At 31.2% G+C, this 19299-nt stretch overlaps 1 long non-coding RNA gene across 7 annotated transcripts; it reads right to left on the bottom strand.

Moving 5' to 3' along the window:
- Positions 1 to 13849: 13849 nt before the first annotated feature.
- LOC145558548 (uncharacterized) lies at positions 13850 to 19299 on the bottom strand. 7 transcript variants are annotated; one of them, XR_014092525.1, is made up of 5 exons: positions 19135 to 19299; positions 16116 to 17431; positions 15100 to 15733; positions 14902 to 15000; positions 13850 to 14129 (listed from the first exon to the last, which is right to left on the bottom strand). It is a non-coding gene; the product is annotated as an uncharacterized LOC145558548 (long non-coding RNA). The 7 variants fall into 7 exon arrangements; XR_014092524.1 differs by having other exon boundaries at positions 14902 to 15201; positions 15277 to 15733; XR_014092523.1 differs by lacking the exon at positions 13850 to 14129 and having other exon boundaries at positions 14759 to 15000; positions 15100 to 15201; positions 15277 to 15733.

Here is a 19299-nt window from a genome sequence, read left to right as displayed (position 1 = left end):
AACATCTAGCGTCTGGCAACAGATTTTAGCGCCTGGCGCTAGATTTCAGCGTCTGGCGACAGATCCAAATTGTGGCACAGCAACTTTTCAGCGGCGAAAGAATGCTCAACAAATTAGAGCAGTTATTTCAACCTCTTTCAGCAATTTCAGGTTCCTTGGTACGCCAGTTAGCCCCTATGAGCAATTTGACATGATGAAGTAGTCAGCTTGATTACAATCGCAATAAGTGATCGACCTGACGAAAAATCGTCTCACTTAGCTTAAAGCCCCTAAACATTGGCTCATCACAAAGGCACTGACATACTGGTTCAAAATACAGCAAAAGGAACCAACATACTGGTTCAAAATTCAGCGGAAGGCACCGACATACAGGTTCACAAGCAGCAAAAGTGCCGACGTACTGACATAGCGGAAGAAAAGTTCAAGCGAGCTTTAAAGATCTACAAGCGTTGGTCTTCAAAAGTTTTCTTCGGAATATTATCGCAACAAACATTCAAGTATCATCAAGCTCTTTTGTTCAGAGACGCGTGGACATTTCTTTTAAGCTCTTTTGTTCTGAGACGCGTGGACATTTCATTCAAAAGCTCTATTGTTCATAGACGCGTGGACATATCATTCAAAAGCTCTATTGTTCAGAGACGCGTGGACATATCATTCAAAGCCCTTTTGTTCAGAGACGCGTGAACATATCATTCAAGCTCTTTTGTTCAGAGACGCGTGGACATTTCTTTCAAGCTCTTTTGTTCAGAGACGCGTGGACATTTCTTTCAAGCTCTTTTGTTCAGAGACGCGTGGACATTTTTTTCAAGCTCTTTTGCTCAGAGATGCATGGGCATCCTATTATCAAGCTCTTTTGCTCAGAGATGCGTGGGCATTTTATTATCAAGCTCTTTGTTCAGAGACGCGTGGACACATCATTCAAAAATTCATATTAAAAAAAAGCTCTTTGTTCAGAGACGCGTGAACATATCCAAAAATATTTGTTGTTCAGAGGCGAGTGAACATCAAAACAGCAAGATGGCGTTCTTTATATTGTGGAAAGTTGTCGCAACACAAACAACAACAAGTCGGTTACTTTCAGAGACATGTGCGCGACGGTGCAAGATACACGTTTCTTAATTCTCATATATGTTTTAACTAACGCTAGTTTGCAGGTATCGGCGTTACAAGAATGATTTAGGATCGCAGAACGTTCTAAATTATTCTCCGTCCCTATCGATACTTTGACTTTTTTTTTCGAAACTGGCGTTTCTCCAAACTCAGTCAAAGTGGGGGCTTCTGTAGACACCCATTTGTGTGTCCCCAAAACCAAACCCGGTGATGAGTATCTTTCACGTTGAATCATAATCGAATGAAGTGAAAGTGTGGAAAGTCTAGTGTTGCGGATAGTTTTAATTTCTTTTCTTTTCTCTCTGTTTTTGAAAATCTATTTTAAGAAAACATCCAATACAGTTTGGTTGGTCCATGATATGGGTCCATTAATAGTGTAGTTGGATTGGGTTTGAAAAGAGCTTTCCAACGACATATTATAAGCTCAATTCCGATGAATATTGAGGAAGTTATGGCCAAATTACTAAATTAGGCCCGGTTTGAACCTTATATGAGGCCCAATGATCTAGAGGAGGGCCTAATATGGATTTAACATTCCTAATGCAATTAGGAATGGTTTAAGTCTTCTAGATTTTTCTAGAAGGTTCTTTTCATTCCTAATTCAATTAGCATTGATAAATTGACTTTTGTTGACTTTTTAGAGTTTTTATCAGAATAAAAGAATGTTTTTGAGGAAAATACGGTTTTATCCTCCTGTACGGTTAAATTCTATCTGATTTCAGAAAACGCATCAAAATCCTGATTAGCGTCTAACGCCAGCATTAGCGCCTGGCGCTAAGCTTGGCGCCTGGCGCTAGCATTAGCGTCTGGCGCTAACTTTGTTTTTTTACGTCAGAACTCTGGTTTGATTTTCTATCCTTTTGGCTGATTTTCTCTATAAATAGCCTCCTAAAAACTCTGTTTTGAATCATCTACAATCATCAACTCTCTAATTCTTTCTCTCTCTAAGCTAAAGCTTTTCTCTCTCTCTTTTCTAAACCTACCCCTCTTTTACAAATAAAATTCCGCACTTACAAGACCTAAATACACCTAGCATAATTCGAAGTTGTCTTCGCCCTAGACGTGAAAGGTTTTAATTTCTGAGGGTTTGGTCCCAAATCTCTTTTTCAATTATTTAATTCAATTGTTTGTTTATTAATTTCCTTGAAGTTACTAACATGTGTATTTTGTTATTAGAAAGAGGTACGAGGCATCCAAGTAAGTAATTTAGTGGTTTTTATTGTTATTATGATGTAGAAATCATGCTTAGATAGTTATTATGATTCCTAGTGTTATGTTAGGGCGTTTTGATCTTCCTAGTATCATGTCTAGGGTAACTTTAATATCAAGTATGATTAAAAGTATGATGCCGTTTATTTTCTTTCCTAATATCATGTTAGTATCATGTTAGGGTTAAAGCTTTGATTTTTATTGTTTAGTGACATGCTAGGGTTTGTTATTAATCTTGTTAGTATCATGCCTAGGATCTTGCTATTAATATTATGCTTTAACATGATTAATTTAATTATTATGATTGTTATTTTAATTATAATTATTATTCTGATTATTATGTTGCTTGATATTATTATTTTATTATTGTTATTGCTTGATCACACCTTTTATGCATGTTTAAAAGGAATTAGTACTTGTAATCACGCTTAATAAGATAATTAATAATCTTGTTTAGGGTTAATATGATTATAATTCAAGTGATCGCCAATAATAGATTTATTTGTGCATTAATATTCAACCAACATAGATTAAACAGGTTAAGGGTTAACTTATTGATTGCATGTTAGTTAGAAAGCGCACATGAATACGATCAGAATAAAGTAGAGGCCTATTATTAGGGCAGGTTCAATCTCTTTTAGGTTGGATTTGTACCTTCATCCCCGAACTACCCGTCATGGTTCCAGACCTATTGGAGTTGACGATATCCTGTATCGTTAAGGGGTGTAAATTTCACCCTGTGAACGGTTTACAAGTTCCTAAAACTTGTTGGCGACTCTTTTGCTCTATCTTCTTTCCCTTTGGACGCCAACGTACTTTAGTGTATGATCACAGTGGGGTTTAAGCTAGGGATAATGCTTTAAATATTCCCTACAGTGTCTCGTTTTCCGTGACAAAAATGTAACAATTTGTGGGTAATATACACTACTACAAAAAATGGTCTTTAACGACGAATATTTTCGTCGCTATATGGCCTTTGAACCGTCATTAAAGCATTTAACGACGAAATATTTGCGTCGTTTGTTTGTTGTAAGGCTCCATCGTTATTGGTTTTAACGAAGATGTTCACCGTACTTGTTAACGACAACTTATTACTTTGTCGTTAAACATTAACGCCAAACAAAGTAACTGTCGTTAATATCTAATCTTTCAACAACAAACTTTCGGACAATAACGACCAATTATCTCCTCGTAAAATGTTGTTGAATTGTTATATAAAATTTGAATTTGAATCTATAACGACCAAATATTTCGTTGTTAACTACAAATGTATATAACAAGAGGCATTTCTAATCTGTTGTAATTTGGAAAAGCAACTACATACATTATCAAATCAAATTAATTTGCACCAAAAAATTCAAATCAAATAAATGATATAAAAAAATACATAGCCATTGACAAATTTATCTATCACAAAAGGTTTGACCTTAAAAATTGATGAAACCAATAATCACATACACTTAGTCGTGAGAGTTAAGCCTTTTGCTTAGATTTTGAAACACAATAGTAATACTAATTATAAAATGTTGTCGTTAAGCAAAAAAAAAAAAACATAAGAAATGTCTTATTATTGACAACTAGTATGTAGCAGCCACTTATTGTTGCTGTTGCATCATAAAATCCTTGAATGCTTTTAATTCAGCTTCAAATGCACCCATTCGTCCCTTGAGCTCATCATTCTCTGCTTGTACCGTGTCCATGCGATTAATAAGATCTCAATTTTGTTTTATATGTGGTTGTCAACTCAGTTTGAAGTTCCACTCTACTAGGTTGTGGTCCCGTTATTTCTTTAAGTGTTATACCTCCTCCAAAACACACAACCCGATCACGAGACTTTGACTTAAAAACCTTCTGTACAACCTATATATTTTTCATATAACTCATTTAAATCACATTAATTTTTTTACATCTTAAGATTACATATTACAAATTATGAAATACATATATAGGGAGTACATTACATTTCTGTAAAGGAAAATATGACAGAAAATATATAGATCAAAGCATTTTGTGAGAGATTGGACTCACGAGAGACCGGACTGTTAATAAAAAAGGCACGGGCCTGAGATACCAGACCAAAGCCCGCGCGCCAATTTATAAAATGTGTGAATTTTTTATCATTTATCATTTTCCTCAAATTTCGAGCGCCGTCATTTTCTATCAAAATTGTGAACGCATTTTTAGATTGTATTTAATTTCAAGTTAATTTCGACTTATAATTAGCAACCAAGGTTAATTTATTTTCAGATCGTTGTTAATTTCGACTTATAATTTGCACGAAATACTAATTTAATTTCATATCGTAGTTAATTTCATTTCTATTTATAATTTGCATGCAAGGCTAATTTAATTTCAGATTGTAGTTAATTACGACTTATAAATTGCAATCAATACCAATTTAATTTCATATCGTAGATAATTTTGACTTATAGTTTTCATACAAAGCTATTTTAGTTTCAGATTGTATACATAAAGTGTTCAGCACTAATAATGAATGTAGCAGATAATGTAATTATAGAAGAGAACACCAATCAAGGAAGAGATGATGAAGATGCTACAAATATAATAGGTATGTTTGTTTGAAAATTATAAATATTAGAATATTTATGAAGTGTTAAAATAATCTTAAACAGATTAGTTCATGAGAAAAATATTTTAATGCTTACAATAACAGAGTAATACCTGACCTATATAATGTAATTCCTGACTAAAACATAGTAATTACACATAAAAATTAATTTTTAATTCAACTCGTGACTTTGTAAATCTCATTCATGAATCAAATAATCAAATACCTGACTATACAAACCTTATTCCTAGTGGAATAAATTTCAAAAGAAGTTTAATTTCTGACTAAAAAATTATAATTCTTGTGTAATAATATATAATTCCTGTGTAATTTTATATAATTCCTGACTTATGTTATGTTAAAACTGACTAAAAAACTATTAAATTTCTGACTAAAATATTGTAATACCTAACATAAATTATCTAATTCCTGAATAAACCATGCTAATTCATTAAATCATTAATTTTCAAAAGAAGTTTAATCCCTGACTAAAGTATATTTAAGCCTGACCAAAATAGACTAATACCTTATATATAAATCATATAATTTCTCACTAACACATAGTAATTTTCTAATTCAATTCTGACTAAATTTTGTAATGTCCGACAAAAATTGTTCAATACTTGACATAAAATATCTAATTCCTGATTGAAACATACTAATTCGTGACACCTTGAAAATTTCATATGTTAACTGTGAATATAATTTATTTAAAATACATGCTTGAAAATTTCATCATTTTCATTCACTTCAAAAGATTAACAATGACTACATATATACTAAGTAATATAGTGCCATGAAATTACAACCATAACAAAATTAAAAGCATTGTTGCTGCTGCATTTTTTATGTCAATACTTCTACAAAAAGTTCATCATCGTTAACAACACCATATCTAATAACATACTATATGACCCAAAATAAGACATATATACCCCACAACTTAATCCACCAACCTAGTAAAACTTTCACCTTATAAACAACACTACAATGAAAAACATGCAACAGAAGATCAAGGTCAACATCAGTTTCTTATCACTGATGTTCTCCTTCATCTCTATGAGGGATTCAGTTGCTGCAATACCCATCATTCCAACCTCCTCAGCCAATTTCTCCTTTTTTATCCTTCACCTTCTCCTTTAGCTACTCAACTTTTTCCTCCAACTCAGTGATAATTAAGTTCTTATCAAGAATTTGAGCTTGCAGATGGCTAATATCATCGACCTCATCCACCCATTTGAAGAATCCGCACGTCCTTTGTACCTAGAAAAAAAAATTATTTATTACCCAATCAAACAACATAGTCATGCAAATTTAAATTCAAGGATATTTAGAATGGATGTATTTTATCGGCAAATTAGAACAACTGTAAAACCGCTTTCTTTGGTTGGGTCCATTGTGCTTCACAGTCCTTAATGGAGCAACAACATCGTGATAGCAGTAAAGAGGGGGATGAGAGGAGTCATATTTCTTTGATTTTGAAGATGAGCCATTAGAGTGTTGACTTGCCATTGATAAAGATATAGCTATGAGAAGAAAGATAAAAGTAATTGCAGTTAGGAGGAAAAACAAGAGAAAGTAATGAAAGTGGTTGGCCTTTTAAAGATAAATGAAGAAAAGTGCGTTTAGGGTAAGAATAAATGACTCTCAACCAACTATATTAAATATTTTACCTACTCAACCAACTGATAATTAAATGCTCTGTAATTATAATAATGTTATTGCTGAAAATTAATTCATGACAGTTGTAGACACCCAAATGTGTCTCCCCAAAACCAAACCCAGTGATGAATACCTTTCACGTCATTTGATCATCGAACAAAGCGAAAGTGTGAATAGATGTTTTTATTAAAATATCTTTTCTTTCTGTTTTTGAAAATATTTCTTTTCTTACACTATTTATGAAAAACGTGAATTCCAGTTTATTTTGGTCCATGATATGGGTCCAATAATAGTGTATTTGGATTGGGTTTGAAAAGACCTTTCCAACGATATATTATAAGCCTAATTCCGAAGAATAATGAGGAAGTTATTGCCAAAATACTAAACTGGGCCCAAACCGATTTTTACCTACGGCCCAATGATCATGTGGAGGGTCCAAATGTCTAATCCTATTCCTAAAATAATTAGGATTAATTAGAAACTTATATAAATTTCTAAAAGATCTTAATTATCTTTTTTGAAAAGATAAGATTAAAGAATTTGAGTTAAATAAAAAATTTACATTTATAAAAAATTACCTTTTTTTTAATCATAATTCTATTCGAATTTAAAGATGTTCAAAGACAGTCAAATATTACTTTTTGCCTTATAATTTTTATCCAAATCTTATATGGTTGGATAGATATTGAAATTATCTTTCCAATGATATATTATAATATTAATTCAAAGCTATAACGAAAAAGATATGAATGGAATATGAATTTTTATCCAAAACTGACACCGTCTTACTATTTCGGCCATATCTTTTTATCTACAGAATATTTTAATCTGATTTTAATTGTTTTGGAAAGAATACTTTAAGAGCTTTCCAACGACTTATTTTATGCCTTATTTTGTCTTCTCGATCAAAAGATATGATAAAAACAAAATCCGCAAAAACTGCTGTCAATCGAGTTTTATTTCGATTCGAATTCGGATTCTTTTCTTATTCTTCGACCCTCTTTTTTCTCTATAAATAGAGGTCATATCTCCCCTTTTTCAAATCATCAACTCTCATCAAGAATTTCTTGATTCTCTCTCTCTCATTCTAAACCAACCCTTTTACAAACAAAATCGCATTCATTAGATCTAGACACACCTAGCCCAATTCAAAGTTGCCTTCGGCCTAGAAGTGAAAGGTTTGATATTTCTGATGGTTTGGTCCCAAATCTCTCTTTCAATTATATTATTTAACTCTTTAATTTTAATATTATCCTTGAAGTTACTAACGTGTGCATTTTGTTATTAGAAAGAGATACAAGGCATCCAAGTCAGTGCTTTAATTGTTTTATTGATATTATAATATAGAAATCATGTTTAGATTGTTATTTTGATTCCTAGTTTCATGTTATGATGCTTTCCTTAGTATGATGTTTAGGGTAACAACTAAAAATTCCTAATATCAAGTATGATTGTTGTGATGCTTCCTATGTTTTTCTTAATAGCATGTTAGTATCATGTTAGGGCTTAAGCTTTGATTTTTATTGGTTAGTAACATGCTAGGGTTTATTATTAATCTTATTAGTATCATGCCTAGGATCTTGCTATTATTATGCTTTAACATGAACATGATTATTTCAATTATGATTATTATTGGTATAATTATGATGATTATTGTTATTATTATCACGTTGCTTGATATATTATTATTGTTATTGTTTTATCACGCCTTTTATGTATGTTTAAAAGGAATTTGTACTTGTAACCACGCTTAATAAGATAATTAATAATCTTGTTTAGGGTTAATTTGATTATAATTAAAGTGATCGTCAATATAATAATAGATTTATTTGTGCATTAATATTAAACCAACATAGATAAACAGGTTTAGGGTTAACCTAATGATTGCATATTAGTCGGAAAACATACATGAATACGAGAAGAATAAAGTAGAGGCCTATTATTAGGGCAAATTCTTTCTCTTTTAGATTGGATTTGTACCTTCATCCCCGAACTTCCAGTTTTGGTTCCAGGCCTATTGGAGTTGACGTTCTCTTGGATCGTTAAGGGGTGTAACCTTCACCCTGTGAACGATTTATAAGTTCCTAAAACTTGTTGGCGACTCTTTTTCTCTAGCTTCCTTCCCTTTGGACGCCACTGTATGATCACAGTGGGGTTCAAGTTTGGGGTAATGCTTGAAATATTCCCTACAACAATATAACTATAATTCCAGACATATAAAATCTAATTTCTGACTGTATATCTTTAATTCCTTACAAACTATCTGAATTGATATATTTCTTGAGTTAAATATTCTAATTCTTGACTGAAATTTTATAATTTCTTACACCAAAAATATTTTATTTCCTGACTTTTGTATAATTTATATTTACTTTTGCTGCAGATTATTACAAGTATGACAAGGATGAAAAAATAAGTAGATGTTTAGTAGGTTATACAGTATCAGACTATAATGATGGATATTTTTTATACAAAGCTCATTTAAGATATGTTGGTTTCAGCGTTAGAAAATCAACAAAGAGAAGAGATAATAATGATTTACTGTATGAGATTTATTTTAGATGTTCTAAGGAAGGACATATGAACGGTAAAATGAAGATTACAGGTGAACAAAATTAAGTAGAAATACCCATATTGGGTAAAACTGATGAAAGAAAGAGAAAAGAAAGGGAAGTAAATGAGACAAGAACTGGATGCAAAGCTCATATTCGTTTCAAGAAAAATGCAAAAGGTAGATTTTCTGTTCTTACACATGAGTTGGAACATAATCATGAACTAGTAATAACAGTTCAACGACATCATCTAAGATCAGAAAGGCAAATATCAGCTCTAATGGGTGAGCTAATTTAGAGCATGATTGAGAGTAGTATTAAACCAATGGATGCTTATAATTATATAAGTAATGAAGCTGAAGGAAAAGAATGTGTAGGTCATACTAAGAGAGATCACCTTAACTATGTATCAAGGGTTAAAATGAGTATGGTTGAAGGTGGAGACATGCAGAATGTATTAGAAACCCTTCAAGAAAGAGCATATCAAGATCCTTTATTCTTTTATAGACTGAAATTTGGAGAAGAAAATAATGTTGTGAGCTATTTTTGGTGTGACTCTCAAATGCTTGAAGATTTCAAAGCTTATGGTGATGTTTTAATCTTCGATACAACATACAGAACAAACAAATATGGGTTGATATGTGCTTCATTTGTTTGTATAAACAACCACTGGAGAACAACAATGTTTGGATGTGCATTCATAACTAATGAAAATACCAAAACATTTGTTTGGCTGCTTTCAATCTTCAAAAAGTCAATGTGTGAAATTGAACCAAAATCAATCTTCACCGATCAAGATTTTGCAATGAGCAACCCCATACCAGAGGTAAGCAGTTTTATCTTCATAATATTTGTATTTTATACTATAATATGTAATTTGTATTCTATAATTTAACACAGTCTAAGTAATTTAATGTTGGTTAATTCCTAACAAAAATAAATATAATTCCTGTGAAAAATAATACAATAACTGACTAAGATATTAATGACAGATTTAAATTTATCAATTCCTGACTTCAAACTTTTTAATCATGATGAAGGCAATCTTATTCCTGATTATAAAGTTTTATATCCTGGAAAAAGTAATCTAATACCTGAATGAAACTATCTTATTCTCAATTAAAAATGTATTTACTTACAAAAATAAATATATTTCTGACAAATATTCTTTAATTTCTGACAAATATAAATTAACTTCTGCCCTACATAATCTAATACCTGAGTAAAATGTTATGCCTGACTAAAATCGACTAATTCCTAAGATGAAAGAAATTATATCTGACTTGTAATATCTAACTCCTGATTAAGATAAACTTATTTCTGAGTTAAAAATGTTAAATCCAAAACTCTAATTGTTCACAACCAATCTAAATAAACTCTAAAACTATTTAATTCCTGACTAAAATATAGTTATAGCTGACAAAAATAGATGAATACCTGACAAGAATTATCTAATATCTGACTATTAAATATTAATATCTGGATTAAATATTATAATTCCTAACAAAAATACAACAAAAATAATTTCTGACAAATATAATTTAACTCATGAACTAAATAATCTAATACCTGACTAAAAGGATAATAATCCTGAAAGAAATAATATTATTCCTGATTAAAAATATACATTTAGTTACAAAAATAAGTTAATTTCTGGTTAAATTAATATAATTTCTGACTAAAATGTACTTATTCCTGATTAAATTATTCCAATTTCTAACTAAAAGAATTTTATTCCTGGTTGAGGTAATTTATTTCCTGAGAAAAATAATTTAACATAGTCCAATTATTCAGGAGTGATTTTTCATTCACCAACATTATGCACAAAAAAGAATAAACAATAAAAACATACATAATATAAACCAAAACCAAAACAAAAAATTAAGTCCAAATCAGTACTTCAATTTCTTCATTTCATTAATAATTGTCAAATATCCTACCTACAAGTGAATTACAACATTCTAATTCCTGATAAAAATAATATAATTTCTGACCAAAACAATATTATTCCTGAATGAGATAACTTATTTCCCGACTACAAAAATTCCTTCCTGACTAAAATTATCATATTCCTAACTAACATTTTGTTATTCCTGATAAAAGTAATCTAATTTCTGACTGCAATAATGTTATTCATAATTGACATACAACTTATTTCCTAACTAATATAATTTCAATCCTGACCAAAATTCTCATATTCCTGATAAAATAATCTAATTTCTGACTGACAATATTAATGTTGATTGAGATCATTTATTTCCTGATATTAAATTTCTTACTCCTGATAAAACTAAACTAATTTCTGACTACAATTAATCCTCATTCATATTGTATTAATCACTTAATTCCTGACAAAAAGGGTTAGTACATAAGCAGGTGATATAGTATGAATTCTTTAATAAAAAACTTTACAAAATTAATAAAAAGATGAGATTTTAAACTTACATCAATATCCATTTTATCAATCTCATCATTTGTGGGGTACTCTTTAGGAATCATGTACATTACATATCTAGCTTTCTCATCTTCATCTTTCAAATCAATGGTAGCAAATTGTACATCTTGACTTTCCTTATTTTCACAAGAATCTTCATCATCAGTATCTTCAAGTTTAAACTCAATGCTATCAAACTGAAAAGATTTAAGAAGCTCTTGTTCAATTTTCCCAACATACTGTAATGGTAATGTCTGAGGATACAATTTCACAGTACCGTAATCGATATTTTCATCAACGACTTTAATCCTCTCATTCAGACTTTCACAAGACCAATTCATTACAAAATGGCTTCCTATATAAAGTGGTCCCAAACTCAAACTTTTGCAAAAAAAGAAATTACAAAGGCAACCAGACAGCCATTTGCTTGTTTTGAATTAGTTTTCACTTCCTCTCCTGCCTTCTTCTTCAAAACAAAAGCCCGGAAGTCTGCTATTGAATCACATAACCAATATGTCACATAACCTGCCAGTTGTAAATATTTATGAAATGTACATCTTCCAAAGACTTGATGATGTTAAAATTGGGGGACTTATCACCAATTGGAGCTAAAAAAATTAGATATAGCAAACATAACAAAGAGTCTCTTAAATTCATAACCTCCCTCTCTATATTTCTCAAACAATGTTTGATAAGTAAGAAAATTGACATATGTCTTCTTCTTCTTACTTTGAATTGCTCTTTCAGATTCTTCTTCTTACTTTGAAAACCTTTTTCAGATTCATTACTAAAGATAGGCAACGGGCCGTGCCGTGCTGCCGCGGGCCGTGCCGCGGTGGTGGGCTTGCCGTGCCATGTCGTGCCGGCTCTGTGGTCGGCTGTGCCGTGCCATGCCTAAATTTGGCACACCCCAGCTCATGGCACGGCACAGCCCACGGGCCAAACCGTGCCACTTTTTTTTTTTTTTTTAAATGAACGTAAATAAAAAACAATATATAAATATTTTTTAGTACAGCTTAATTTTATATAAATAATGTTATTAATTTATGTTTATGTTAATGTTAATATATTTTGTTTTGAACAAACTTTATTTTAATTAAGGTTATATAAATTATTTATCTAATTATGTTTAAGTTTATATAAATAATTTTATTAATTTAGCAAAAAAACAACAATTCATATAATAAAAATTAAATTACCACTGTCGTGCCAGACCGTGCCACGTGTCGTGCCGGCGTGCCGACCCACGGGCCGGCCATCGTGCCTCGTGCCATGCTCATGCCGATCCCCAGATTTTTGTTCATGGCACGGCCCACGGCCCACAGGTGGGCCGCCGTGCCGTGCCGTGCCGAGCCCGTGCCGCCCGCGTGCCGGCACGGCCCATGCCCATCTTTATTCATTAATAATTTTCCTCTTCTTTTTCTTGTTAGTTTCAGAGTCATTTCCTTTTTCAAATTCATTTTCTATATCCAAACACAAAAACTTCCTCCACTCTAACTTCAAACTATCATCAGGATTAAATCCTTCTTGTTTTTTGAAATCCTTCTTGTTTTTTGAAATCTCTTTCACAGCTAGATCAGTATAAGGAATACCCAAAACACCAACAATATTAGAACTATCAATATGAATGGCATGTTCCTTTTTACTAACAATTAGATTTCTTGCCTTGGGATTATAATGAGTTACTATATAACCGTACAACTGATGGCCAATATTATCCTTCAACTTCATATGAAGCAATCCACCAAAACCAATGTCTCTTACATCCTTCTTTTGCTTATCACTTAAATCTTCCAGAAAATTTGACAAAGATGATTAAGACTAGATTTATTACCAAGCTCTAAGTCTGAAATATCATCTTAGTAAGAGAACCGAAAAATTGAAAAGTAAAAAATCACATTAAAATTGAGAGCTATATAAAACATTCTTATTCATGATAATAATTATGTTATTCCTGATAATAGTAAACTTATTTCTAAGCATAAATATCTTTTTTCTTAACAAAAATAAACTCATTTATGACCAAAATAATCTTATTTTTGATAAAAAAATTATTGTTCCTAACTAATGTTATGTGATCACATATATATCTTATTACTAATAAAACTAATCTTATTTCGGATTGAAGCAATATTATTCCTTACTGATGTAATTTAAATACTGACAAAAAGAAATTAATTTCTGACCAAAAAAACCTAAATCTTGACAAACATAAACTATTATCAAAATTAAATAATCAAATTCAAGGCAAGCTAATTTGCATATATATATGATTTATCACAGGATAATAAGGTAATTTCTGATAGAAAAAAATATCTTTCCTAACAAAGTAAGTGTAAATCCTCACAAAAATAATCTATTATCAAATTACAATATAATTACAACAATAAGAAAATTGTACACAAGAATATTCTACTTTAAAACCAGATATGGTATGTTTCCCAAGAAAAAAGATTCTATATAAAAACAACAAGTACAGAATGCTATGTCTTTTTTGCGAATTAAATAGAATAGAATTTCACACCTAACAGATCGACTTCGTTTAGAACAAGGTTTAGGACCACGCTTCTTCAATAGAGGTTCTGAATCGACCCTACAGAACGAAATAGTAACTTATAAAAATGGAATTTTACAAAAAAAAAATTGTATAACCTAAAAATAACTGAAATATAATAAACCTTTAAGCCATTGCAACTGTCTTCTCCTGTTTTCATGCTTGTTTACTTCGTTTAAGATAAACTTTTAAGGGATAAGAATCTTTAATCGACGGAATGTCAACCATTAATGGAGTCAAAAATTATGAAAGTTAGGGTTTATATAAAAGAAGTAAAACTTAAATACATGCAAATAAAATTAAAGATGGAAAATGAAGTAGTGATGAGAATAATTCGGAAACGTGAAGTTAAGTCGATATTAATGGAGTGTACCTGATTAAAATGGAGTGAGAATGCAGAAAACGTGGGTGAGAAGAAGAAAGAGAAAGGCTCAATGTTGGGTTTGATTTTTTTTTTTTTTGGAAAAAAAAATCATGGTTATTTGAAGTCTGGGCCACGCGCGGGCTGAACTTTAAATAAACGGGCCAACTGCGGGCCGATTAGTAGAACGGACTCACATGAGTCTGTTCTACACAATAATATTTTCTATATATATATATATATATATATATATATATATATATATATATATATATATATATATATATATATATATATATACCTGTGCATGAGAAAGTAATGCTTCATTTTCTATTGTTTTTCGAATTTCATCCTACAACATAAATAGTATAATCATCATGTCTAAATTAAAATAAATACAAAAATAACAAAATCAAAGTTAGAACTAAATCAAGAATTCAATGAACATACATATTTTTGTTTCGTCTCTGCATTTGGAAGGTTGGTGCCTTTCTTACGAGTCCCATGGAACACATCAACTAAACTTGGTTTATTTCCCTTATTTTCTCCCTTCCATAATACAATAATTATTCACTTATAGTCAAATTATTATAAATCACATACAATACTTTAAAACATTAAAGCAAAAATTTATTATTATCAACTTACTAATTCATCCCAAATGACTTGTCTAGTGGGCTTGCTCCCTGTTCGATGCATTAGTTATTTAGGATAATGAGCTCTATTCTTAGAGTTCCTTGTGCTCCTTTTCTGTAAATTATTAACAATATGTATCACTATATCATATAAAAATAATATCAAAAAATTCTAGTTTTGTGGATTTACTTGAAAATCATCGTCTAAATAAACCTCCTTGATTAGCCACTTCCAATCATTATCTTCAACTTCGTTTGGTGGCTTACCTTTGTATGCAGCTGCTAAGGTAATTTTCTTCTTGGTGACATTATATCTTAATAAATCTGATCTCCAATTTGTCCATAGCTCTCTCATATGGTTAAGAACATGATCCTTGTAAGCATCAATTTGTATGCAGCTGCTAAGGTAATTTTCTTCTTGGTGACATTATATCTTAATAAATCTGATCTCTAATTTGTCCATAGCTCTCTCATATGGTTAAGAACATGATCCTTGTAAGCATCAATTTGTATGCAGCTGCTAAGGTAATTTTCTTCTTGGTGACATTATATCTTAATAAATCTGATCTCTAATTTGTCCATAGCTCTCTCATATGGTTAAGAACATGCTCCTTGTAAGCATCAATGCTTTCATTTGTAATGACATCCTAACATAATGTAGATTATCAATTAATGTTGGAACATAAGGTATGATTAATTCTAGCACCACCAGATATGATCTAATAATTTAATCAATACAAAAAAAAAAAAAAAAAAGCCACCTAAGGAAGGGAGAAGGGAGTTAAAGGCCAGTGGCTTATAGAAAATTACAACACAACCTCTTATTTTGCATAATATCCTTATTAAGTCAATAACAACAAATTCAATAGTTGTATATTATTCTACTAGATATAATCTACGCCATTTCTTTATATGCAACCTCAAACTCAAAATCTTAAAATAACTCAAAATATTTGATATAATCCACTCTTTTTTTATATAAATAATGGTATATGAATCAATAGCTTAGCAACTTGACTAAATACTTACAGTAATAGCAGTCCACATGTGTTCTTTTTCTCTATATCCAACATCGCTCCATTTGCAGACTCTAACTGGCAGATATTTGAGTCTTGAACTATGATCCCAAGATGCCTTGCAAATACCTTGTGATTTGTTCCCACGGCTCTACTATTATAGAATGCAATCTATAATTTCTCATTAGGCTTAAGCTTAGCTATTTCTTTACATTTGTTTCTTCCCCTCTTTTTTCCAATCATAGCTTTCTTAGCAGTAGAAGATGCATCCCCATCTATTAAAAAAATTTATTAGAAGTATCAAATTAATAGATACATGATAAATCAAATATATTGTTAATTGCTAAAAATATTACCATTTGCATCTTCGTAAACATCAGTAGATATCCCCCTCTCGTTGTCATTGTCATTATGATGCTCAATCATATTTTCATCTGCCTCAAAATCATGATCACTTACATCCTCATTATCATGTGGAATATGCATATCCTCATCTTCAGGGGAGGAATCGATTTCATTATCATCATTGTCCTCTTGAATTGACTCAGATGATGAACTATAATCTTCCACATCATTTCTTGTTAATTGAAGTGGGGGAGAAAATAATGGATTGAAGGAAGTTTTATCATTTAAATTAGATTTATCCTTATTAGGAATACCTCTAGAATGATCGAGTACCTTTTAAACAACAAGGAAAAGCAAAATACCCTTTAGTACTCCATTCTAAAAGCATTGCATATGCTAAAAAATCATTAATAGTCCACATCAAACATGCACGAAGCTGGAAATGATGCTGTGATGCTGCATCATATGTCTCAACACCAATTTCCCATAGCTCCTTCAGTTGTAAATACACGTCAATTGCATCACCAAGACCTTTGGGACCTCGAATTAGCATTGAAAGAATCATATTATGCCACTTCATACAATGCTCAGGCGGCAAATTATAAGGAATTAGGATCACTGGCCATATACTATATGGTTTTTTCGAATTTGTGAAGGGTTGAAAACCATCACTAGTAATCCCCAGACTACATTATGAGGGTCAGATGCAAGAGTAGGGTACTCTTTGTCGAATGATTCCCAACCAGATCCATCAACAGGGTGTCTCATTGTACCATCAATTTTCTTATCATGATGCCACCTCATAGGCGATGCGGTCTTTGGGCACATAAATAATCGTTGCAGCCTTGGTTTTAGTGGGAAGTATCTTAGTGTCTTTTGAGGTATGCATTTACCATTAGCTTTACACTTATCATCCCCTCTGTGCTTATTGCTTTTCCATCTTGATGCACCACATATATTGCACACATTTAGCTTCTCATTCTCCTTCCAATATAAAATGCAATCATTAACACATGCATCAATCTTCTGATATGATAGGCAAGGTCTTTCATTACCTTCTTAGACTCATATTAAGAATCCGGCAAATTTGATCCCTTGGGAAGAAGTTCATTTTTCAAGAATTCTAGAAGCATAATAAATGACGCATTACTCTAACGACCAAGAGTTTTTATATGAAGAAGTTTTAAGAGGGAAGACATTCTAGAAGTCTTGCAACCTTCATATACCGGATCTTGGGAATCTTTCATTAATTTATAAAATCTTTTAGTATTGGCATTTGGCTCCTCTACGTCATTGACATCGACATTGTTGTACTCGAGAAATAAATCCCTTACAATATTATGCACATCATCTGGGTTTTCATTTTCTACTACATCATCCCCAATTGACAAGAGCTCTCGCTCATTTAACCCCTCACCATGATGGTATCAAAAGGTGTACCTTTTTACTATTCCATAAACTAGTAGATGTTCTCTAACTTTCTCACGATCACCGGACTCTCCATTAATACATTTATAACAAGGACAACGAATTGTATTTGTTTTAACATTTTGAAAAGCATAGTCTAAGAAATTATCAACTCCCTTCTCATATGATGGGTCATTAACATAATCCTCTTTTTCCATCCAATCCTTACTAGGAGCCATTTTCACGAAGTAAAATAAAATTATAGAATAAAACCAAAAAAATCTGCAAAGGAAACGACAAAAAAACCAAAAGACATAAATTTAGTATATATTATCAAATTCTTGTCTTACATTTTCAAATTATGGATTTCAATTGTTGTTATCCTTTTACACAATTAAAATATCATAGTGTAATTGAAACAACATATATATCCAATTTTTCAAGAAATCAAGAAAGAAATATTATTATTACTTTAATAGAAATGCATGGAGCAACCTTTAAATAATCAAATCTAGAGTAAGTGCCTAGCCATTATCTTGTTTAGTAAAAGGTTAAGGTTCACTTTTCCCTTTCATTTTTCCTAATTTGTATATTATTGTGGTCTCCCAATATAATCTAGCACACATGATGATGTAACAAACATCATCTTACATATAACCATCACACCAAAAATAGCCTGACAAAAACCCATACAGACCCTTAAAACTTATATCAGAGAAATAACCCACGAAAATATAATGATAAAAACGAAATTTATATGCTATTTATATCATTAGAACAACTATATATGGATGTCATAATTTCAGATCAGATGTGTATGTCGAGATTGATCTATATAACATCATAAATTTTCTCAAATTAATTCACATAAACCACGCACCGATTACACAGCGAATTTTCCAGCCAACAAATTATATAAATAAAAGTATTGAAAATTTTTTACATCTTGTATGCGTAGATAACAAAGTATAAGAGACAAATCAAAGGAAATAATTTAGAGATACATGCAAATAGTTAAACATATTAGAAAAAAAAATCAGATCATTAACTCCAAGATTCAATAAAACATCAAATCTGATTAATTTGACTAAAAATCAAATGAAACTACAGTAGAAAACGGGAAAAATTGAAGAACCAGATTGAAATATCATGCCTAAAATTAAAATCAAACAAAGGAAAGACTTCAGATTTTAAGAAATTAACAAGTCCTTAAATATATTAAATTGAAAACTAAAACTTAAACTGCAATTTTGTAATTCAAAAGAGATATAATAACATACCGAATATTGAATATATCCTTCGTTGGCTTCTAAGTTTGAGAAAGAATAGACCTTGATCAGCAAGATTTATGAATACAGCTTCTGATTATCCTCGACTTGGGAATTTTAGAGTGAATAGGTTTTGATTGGGAAAGCAAGGGTTTCTTTTTAGAGTTCAATGCAGCG

Source organism: Chenopodium album, chromosome 9 (genome assembly GCF_948465745.1).
Source record: "Chenopodium album chromosome 9, dcCheAlbu1.1, whole genome shotgun sequence".
Lineage (NCBI taxonomy): Eukaryota > Viridiplantae > Streptophyta > Magnoliopsida > Caryophyllales > Amaranthaceae > Chenopodium > Chenopodium album.
This window is presented reverse-complemented; position numbering and strand designations above follow the sequence as displayed.